The 7,175-nt window shown below is 41.1% G+C and overlaps 1 long non-coding RNA gene and 1 pseudogene across 1 annotated transcript; both read right to left on the reverse strand.

The window, feature by feature from the left end:
• Window positions 1-166: 166 nt before the first annotated feature.
• LOC139402703 (uncharacterized) lies at window positions 167-4,684 on the reverse strand. Its single transcript, XR_011633261.1, has 3 exons — window positions 4,503-4,684; window positions 381-547; window positions 167-271 (listed from the first exon to the last, which is right to left on the reverse strand). It is a non-coding gene; the product is annotated as an uncharacterized lncRNA (long non-coding RNA).
• A 952-nt stretch (window positions 4,685-5,636) lies between these two features.
• On the reverse strand, window positions 5,637-7,061 carry LOC139402708 (OX-2 membrane glycoprotein-like; annotated as a pseudogene).
• Between the last annotated feature and the right edge of the window lie 114 nt (window positions 7,062-7,175).

Genomic DNA, 7,175 nt, shown 5'->3' on the forward strand with positions numbered 1-7,175 from the left:
AAAGAGAAGCACTGAAACTCAATACAATTCACTATTTTAAGGTGGTCGACCACATACCAAGTCAAACAGGCTTTCTCACTGCAAGGGAAGATCCACTACTTTTGATTCAACATGGCACCTAAACCTACTGTAACGTAGTGAAATATGTTGAGTGTTGGCTACCTTGTGTCCTGAAAACCACCATCACCACTAGCTGCAGACACAGCATCAGCCACCGAGACAGGGCAGATACACACATCTTGGTCTGCGGGAGTGTGTTGCATCCAGGTTACTGATAGAGAACAGGACTACTGTTAAAAATAGCACCATGGAACATCCACAGCCAACAGTCACAATGAACTTCAGCATATAAAGTTGAATCTGATTTGTTCTTCCCCTACCTGTGATCCAGTGTGTGAGACGTGTTGTCGGTCAGTGTTGTAGCAACCTCATCTTACTGGCAGACGGACTCCTGTAGCTGGATCCAGGAACCAGAGGAGGACACAACTCTCTCAACGTTGTAACCCTCTATTCAGCATTACAACCAATTATAACAGAGCATTATAACCTACAGTGGCAAGAAAAAGAAGTATGTGAACCCTTTGGAATCACCTGGATTTCTGAATAAATTGGTCATAAAATATACAATTTCATCTGATCTTCATCTAAGTCACAACAACAGACAAACACAGTCTGCTTAAACTAATAACACACAATGATACGTTTTCATGTCTTTATTGAACACATCATGTGAACATTCACAGTGCAGGGTGGGAGAAGTATGTGAACCCTTGGATTTAATAACTGGTTGACCCTCCTTTGGCAGCAATAACCTCAACCAAACATTTTCTGTAGTTGAGGATCAGACCTGCACAACGGTCAGGAGGAATTTTGGACCATTCCTCTTTACAAAACTGTTTCAGTTCAGCAATATTCTTGGGATGTCTGGTGAGAAATGCTCTTTTGAGGTCATGCCACAGAATCTCAATCGAGTTGAGGTCAGGACTCTGACTGGGCCACTCCAGAAGGCGTATTTTCTTCTGTTGAAGCCATTCTGTTGTTGATTTACTTCTGTGTTTTGGGTCTTGTCCTGTTGCATCACCCAACTTCTGTTGAGCTTCAATTGGTGGACAGATAGCCTTACATTCTTCTGCAAAATGTCTTGATAAACTTGGGTATTCATTTTTCTGTTGATGATAGCAAGCTGTCCATGCCCTGAGGCAGCCAAGCAGCCCCAAACCATGATGCTCCCTCCACCATACTTTACAGTTGGGATGAGGTTTTGATGTTGGTGTGCTGTGCCTTTTTTTCCATACATAGTGTTGTGTGTTCTCTCCAAACAACTCTACTGTAGTTTAATCTGTCCACATAATATTTTGCCAGTAGCGGTGTGGAACATCCAGGTGCACTTTTGCAGACTTCAGATGTGCAGCAATGTTTTTTTTGGACAGCAGTGGCTCCTTCAGTGGTGTCCTCTCATGAACCCCATTCTTGTTTAGTGTTTTACGTATCGTAGACTCATCAACAGAGATCTTAGCATGTTCCAGAGATTTCTGTAAGTCTTTAGCTGACACTAGGATTCTTCTTAACCTCATTGAACATTCTGCTCTGTGCTCTTGCAATCATCTTTGCAGGACGGCCACTCCTAGGGAGAGTAGCAACAGTGCTGAACTTTCTCCATTTATAGACAATTTGTCTTACAGTGGACTGATGAACATCAAGGCTTTTAGAGATACTTTTGGAACACTTTCCATCTTTATGCAAGTCAACAATTAGGTCTTCTGAGATCTCTCTTGTTCGAGGAATGGTTCTCATCAAGCAATGATTTTTGGGGTGGCAGGGTAGCCTAGTGGTTAGAGTGTTGGACTAGTAACCGAAAGGTTGCAAGTTCAAATCCCCGAGCTGACATCTCCAATCTCGTCTCATTAATTGGACTCCAGGTTAGCTGACTCCAATTATCTTTTGGAGAAGTCATTAGCCTGGGGGGTTCACATACTTTTTCCATCCTACACTGTGAATGTTTAAATGATGTAATCAATATGGACAAGAAAAATACAATAATTGGTGTGTTATTAGTTTAAGCAGACTGTGTCTGTTGCTGTGACTAAGATGAAGATCAGATCTAATCCAGATAAGAAATAGTATTTGAACCCTTTTTCATGCCACTGTGTAACGTTGCATTAGAACCTTTGATGTACTGTAGCATTCTAACACTCTGCTTAGTGGATGAAAACTAAACTGGATAATGGCTCGGTAGCTCTAATCAAGTGGAGCTTATTTTCAGTAGCATTGCACCGCACCAGGTTGGTTACGCTAAGTGACACAAACAGTGTTGTTAGTCTGAGGGGCTATCGCCATGGGGATTGACTCAACAGATCAACAACAACAACAACACCAGCATATTCATCAATTCTGTCAGATTATAGGTCTTAACCCCTGTGCTGCACTCCTACCCACTGAGAGTGTGATCACCTGGCAAACAGAAGGCCAGCTGTGCTGCTTTGATGTCTGCAATGCACCAGCCCCCGGTCTCAAAAAAACACGTTTGTGCAATCAAACCAGAAGCAAAAATCTGTGAACGACGCAAGATGAGTCCATGACAGAAGAAACAGAGGAACCACCATAACAGCCAGTACTAGCCATGATGGAGCACGGTGGATGTACACATACAGCAGCCTAGAGGATTCAGGCCTACTGTAAAGCACTGTCTGTCTGAGCATGGGCTTAGAGGTCTGCCAGCCAAGCTCAGCGTGGTTCAGCGGCTATAAAAAACACTTGTGGTTATGCTCCAGTGTCTGCGTTGCCGGGAAATCCACTTGTTTAAGAGAGCCAGTGGGAGGTTGTGACAAAGCAAGGAGAAACAGCCCTCCAGGCAGAGGGTGTCCCTAAGAGCTGATTTGGGATCCGTTTACACAACCACGATGATTATCCCTTCTCCTGTGGAGGTACATATCCAAACTGATCTCAGATCAGCTACAGAGGCCACCTCCACTTAGACAATGAAAAAGAAACTGATATAAGCCACACGACCAGATCAGAGCGAACCCACCAGTCTTTTATAGGCAGTTCATTGGGTCTTTTACGACGTAAACCGTCTGGGTTCAAACGTGCCGTCTGCCCCGTTGGGCAAAGTTTAAAATGGCTCCTCTCTTTTTCCACTATACACATTAAAAAAGTAGTTCTGACATCTTATGGTGAATAAAACATAGTATATGGAGTGAATGTAAACATAGACACCAGTATTTCCAGATGAAACAGTCCCATAACAGACAAATCCATGCCCCTCATGCATCTCTTTGAAAAACATGACACAGAAACTCCATTCCTGTATCAAACTGACTTGGATTTCACCGAATATAATAGCATAGATTATTACTGGGCCATGTTTGACTGATTCCATATCAAAAGGGTGCATGGCACAGCCAACACACTTAAAAGTCAACCTCATTGCCACAGAGTAAAGGAAAACCTGGCCTTTCACAGGCAGTAGGCCTATACAAGAATAGGACACGTTAGAGCACACTGGTCCTCAGGGGCCAAACAGTGTGCATGTGTATGCAGAGTGTTAACATCTTCAACAGCTGTTTGTTTAGTTCTCAGTAACAAGGTGTGTGGACTTCCTAATGTCCAAATCAAAGACTGGGGAGTCCAGACATTCTATATCATTATATCACCAGACTTGATTCAACGTGGGCATTTGAGGAATTCAGAGCCTGTTAAGGCTTGTTCAGTTGATGTACCAACCTATGGGGCTTCTGTAATTGTTCTGTTGATGGATTCACTACCATGCAATACCATGATTAGGCTATTTGACTATAATAGGACATTGTTTTGGAGGGGAAGGGTGGGGGTCTATTGAGCATATAAAGGTGATACATTGAAGATATTAATTCAATAAAAGGTTGAGATAATCCTACTAGCAATATGTAGGTTAAAAGTTGATCCACGAGTTGAATGATGTCCTAGTCAAAAAAGGCAATTTCACAAAATACAATTTCATCCAACTTCAATATGATGCTATATCTGTCATAATCCTTGATTAAAAACTGCACTGGGATACAAACATATATAAACATGATATAAACAATTGTTATAACAATATTATTAACGTAATGCTGTGGTGGGAAAGTAGTAAATGATAATACTTGAGTAAACGTCTACATCAAAATCATTATATTAAGCAAACCAGAAGGCACGATTTTCTTATTGTGTTATTTACGGACAGTCATGGGCACATCAACACTCAGACATCTTTGACAAACGCAGTTTGTGTTTAGTGAGTCCTCCAGATCCGAGGCAGTAGGGAAGACAACGCGTTATATTGATAGGTGCGTGAACGGGATCATAATTCTGTCCTGTCTTACCAGAAACAGTTAAAAACAATGAATTATAAAGTACAGTTATCCAAAATAAACGGCTTAAGTAACATTTTAAAGTGTTTTTACTTAAACAGAACACAATGTTTTATTTTAACTGGGCCCTATAACAAATGAATACTGGTAAAAAAAAATAAAACGACTTACCCGTTGAGCAGTGCATGGAGTTAGTAATAATGAGATTTATTTAATTCCGTCCTCTGCAATAACACAATATTCTACACTTTGACTATCAAATCCATGCTTCAAAAGTATTAAAGCTGAACAGATCGGGTGTGATGCGTTCGGCCTCTACAAGAGCGGCGTCAGAGAACAGAGACTGTCAAGTGGACCTATATAGCAAATTGTCTTGGGTACGCTGTTGGCGATGTTGCATGAGCGCTGCAAAACTATCAAAACCGTTTCTCTACCACCTCTCTCCCTAAATTATATCCAGGCGACCCCTAGTGGCAGTTATTCGGAACGTTGGCTGGTCTCGAGTGGCAGACAATTCGTTTAAGCTTTGCCAGCAGCAGATTTATGACAATTCCATACATTACAACATTGTTACAGCATTTGATTTAAAAAGTGAAGAAATAAAACAAAAACGCACACAAAACACACCACAGAGTACATTATGATGACATTGTGTAGGATATAATATTACAACACTTAGATTTATAAAAACAATTGAAGAATGAAACACACACATCTAGTGTTTCTTCATGACCAAACTGCTAATATATTTACATAGAATACATATGAACATATTTATACAATAACCCGCAGGACTATATGCGTGTCATTAACCATTCAGTCAGCTAATCAGTATCTGTCCGAGACAACTAAACCGTCTCCGAGCCACACAGATGTGTGTGTGACAGTATGATAGTCACTCGGCAATCCTTTAGAAACGTTTTCATATTGTTGTGTATTAAGAGGGTAATTAACATATTGTTGTGTATTAAGAGGGTAATTAACATATTGTTGTGTATTAAGAGGGTAATTAACATATTGTTGTGTATTAAGGGGGTAATTAACATATTGCTGTGTATTAAGAGGGTAATTAACATATTGTTGTGTATTAAGAGGGTAATTAACATATTGTTGTGTGTAAAGAGGGTAATTAACATATTGCTGTGTATAAAAAGGGTAATTAACATATTGTTGTGTATTAAGAGGGTAATTAACATATTGTTCTGTATAAATCAGGGTAATTCACATATTTGTTTTATGAAGTATGTAAGTGACATGAGTAACATCAGAACAACAATGCAGGAATGCAACTCATTTGAATATGTGTTAGATTAGACCTCTGGATTTCAGGGTCATCATGCTGAGCGTTGATAGTTCTTCCTGTTCTCCGTCATTGGCTGTGGGATTTGGGCTAAAGACTGATTGTCAAACTTACAAAAACAATGTCAAAGTAATACTGTATTTTCTCTTTGTCATCTGAACAGTAAAACTTACCTTCTCATTGTATTTCTCAGTTTGCACCACAGTACCACAGCAATGAAACACAGTGAACCCATCACTGCACCAATCCCTGTTGGGTTACATGTGAAAGAAGACAAGATGAGAATGGTACAATTCACAGATAAGAGTGTCAGAGATTAGTTGTGGTCATTAGATTAATGACTTACCTCTGATCCTGTCACCATCAGTGACCTCAGGTACACCTAGCACAGAACATACAGAGACAGTACTTCAGAATGACACCAGCATGTTGATTGTTACTGTAGGCATGTACAGAACCACTTCTCACCAGGAAATGAAGCTTGTGTTCTAGCTGGAATAACCATGGATACGTTATTGGTGACACCTCCAGAGAACTGTGACACCATACAGCCAACCCTGGTGTCTTTGTCAGGTAGACTGAATGCTGCCAGCGTGGAAGTTATGGTGACAGTGACAGTTCCATTGTGATGGGTGACATTGACCATTGTGGAATTTTCTGGAATTTCTGTGTCTTCCCAGGTTACTGTAGGAACAGGTCGTCCAGTAGCAGAACAGGACAGAGTGGTGTGACTGTTGTTGGTTTGTGTGATGAGGAGTGAGGGTCCATACAGCTCTATAGAACAATGATAAACACAGTTCACAGTGAATGTAAATACTATGATGTTTTCATGCACATCACATGGTCAAATTGATCTATGATGTTTGGAGGCCATTGTTCCTGTGTTAAAGGGATATTACACATTGTCCCTGTGTTAAAGGGACATTAAACATTGTTCCAGTGTTAAAGGGATATTACACATTGTTGAAGACATTTCATGCACATTGTCCATGTTTAAAAGGTCTGAAAACATCTGACAAACTTACGCTAGACTTTGGAGTGGTAGTGTCCCTTCAATCCCCTCTTCCCCAACCTAATGTAATGTGATTTTTACCATTTACATGGAGGCAGGTGGTTCCACTGATAGCTCCCTCTGGATAGGCGTTAAACAGACACTTGTAGCAGGACTCGTCTCCTCTTGACACTCCTCTGATGACAATAGAGCAGTTCTGCAGTCCCTCGTCTTAAAACTCCACGTTCCTCTGAAAAGGGGGGTTGACTACTGGTCCAAATCGTTTGCTATAGGAGCCAATGTCCACATTTTGCCTGTGTCATTTTTTTCCAGGTGACTTGCAGCACGTCTTTGGGTTTCATGAGTTCACAGGTTAAGACTGCATCTTCTCCCAGGGTTGCTGTGACAACCTGCTGTGTTCTCACCAGATGAGAGAGCCCTGCATGAAGAGAGTTACACATGACATAAAACTACTACAACACACGCACTTCTAGGATGTGCGTACAGCCCAGTACATCACTGGAGCCGAGCTCCCAGCCATCCAGGACCTCTA

This window comes from Oncorhynchus clarkii, unplaced genomic scaffold (assembly GCF_045791955.1).
Source record: "Oncorhynchus clarkii lewisi isolate Uvic-CL-2024 unplaced genomic scaffold, UVic_Ocla_1.0 unplaced_contig_8867_pilon_pilon, whole genome shotgun sequence".
Taxonomy (NCBI): Eukaryota; Metazoa; Chordata; class Actinopteri; order Salmoniformes; family Salmonidae; genus Oncorhynchus; species Oncorhynchus clarkii.